Source organism: Calidris pugnax, unplaced genomic scaffold, assembly GCF_001431845.1.
Source record: "Calidris pugnax isolate Ruff unplaced genomic scaffold, ASM143184v1 scaffold49, whole genome shotgun sequence".
In the NCBI taxonomy this organism is placed as follows: domain Eukaryota; kingdom Metazoa; phylum Chordata; class Aves; order Charadriiformes; family Scolopacidae; genus Calidris; species Calidris pugnax.
The window spans coordinates 568,954-570,628 of NW_015090798.1; the positions used below are offsets into that span (position 1 = coordinate 568,954).

The 1,675-nt window shown below is 47.5% G+C and overlaps 1 protein-coding gene across 1 annotated transcript in view; it reads left to right on the forward strand.

Moving 5' to 3' along the window:
- Nucleotides 1-1,675, forward strand: part of CPEB2 (cytoplasmic polyadenylation element binding protein 2) — a 56,740-nt gene that overhangs the window by 1,802 nt on the left and 53,263 nt on the right. The window lies entirely within an intron of this gene.

The following is a 1,675-nucleotide window of genomic DNA, read 5'->3' on the forward strand; positions in this document are numbered from 1 at the left end:
GCGGCCCGCCCCGCGCCCCGGCCGCTGCTCCCCGCCCGTTCCGGCTGGCAGGTGGCGGGGGCGGCCGCTCCGGCCGCGTCCCCCCTCCCCGGGCTGTGACCGGCCTCTCGGTGCGGCGACCCAGGGACGCCGTTTCTTTTTCGGGTTGAGAGGAGGGGTTTTTCCCTTATAAAAGAGGGTAAACGCTCCTTTTCCTGTCAAAAAAAGGCATTTTCGCTGTGGAAATATCCCCCCCGCCCCGCAGCGAGCGCGGTGTCCCCGGAACAATGAGCCTGACAGCTCCGGCCGCCGCCGCCCCCCCCCGGGAAGCCCCTTCCCCGGCAGCCCCGGGTCGCGCCGGGTCGGGCGGGCAGAGGCCACCGACGGTGGGTTCGGATGGGAAAGCTGTCAAACGCCGTCTCCCTCCCAGGGATTTTTTTTTATATATATTTTTTTTATTTTTTTTTTCTGCCCTCGAAATCGCTTGAATTTGCAGCCAAAGGCAGCGCTGCCTTTCGGGGGGGCTGTAGTTCTGCTGCCGGTTCGAACCCAGCGGCGCAGCCTTCTTCCCCTGCTGGAATGGAAGTTTACCCTTCTTTCTGGAAAAAAAAAAAATGTTCGAATTGTGCGAAGTGGGAGAAAAGCAGACCCACATTAATATTATCTGCTCGCGCGTTATGGCTGCGTCTTGCTCCGGTCATCAGCTCGGTTACAAAAGGCCGAAGTTTTACAGGCCTCATCTTTATTTTTCTTCCATTCTGGTATTAAATCTCTCCGTTGTGATGGGTAGAGCCGGGTTTGTGAAGCGTGTCTGTCAGATCTCTGATCCCCCATTAAGCGTGCCCGTCCTAGAACATCGTGACTAGGAGCTGGCTGTCCTTAACGCCTATAATAACCCTCTTCAAACAAATTCCAAAGCCATTCTCCAGCAGTGAGGTGTACAGGAATTTTCTCTGGGTTACAAGTTGTAGGTAAACTTAAAGGGTGCCATGACAGCATAGCTAGCAATATTAGAGGCTTGTTAACGTTTGGCATTATCTCTTAAGGTTTTGTTTCACAATAGAGTGCCTGCCTCTCCCAAAATTCCAACTAAAGTATTCAAGTTTTACAACATAATTATCTATAATTATATAGAATGGGATGTTTTTCTGATTACTTGACCAAAAATTGGCTTCAGTGGGGTGTTTTGTTTGTTTTCGAAGGGGGGATAGTTGTTATAATTTTAGCTTTCTGTCTTCAGAAAGTTCCATTTTATCTAATACGTAACGTATTGACATGCTTTAAATTTTTAAGTTACTAGAATTGCAAGCTGAGGGTTGCTTGCAGGTAAGCTTTGAGATAAAAGTACAGTGTTTCGACGTAACAGAAGAACTCAATTTAGAACATCCACCACACAGACACACACACACACCATTTCTGTGCTTGAAAAGAAGCCTTTCCAAGAACCGTCAGATTTGAGAACAACACTAAAGATAAATACTGCTCTTCACTGTCAGTCAGGCTCAGTGGGTCCACCTCTTGGTAGTATGACAACCACTATAGGTGACTTTTTAGCACAAGTTGTGGCTTAGGAATAAAAACTTACCATCCTGTAAAATATGCCCTCTAAAGACTACTTACGTTTTCATATTGAGGAATATAATGCACTTGTTAGATACAGAAATACTTTATACCATGTCTAAATAGGAAAAAAAAT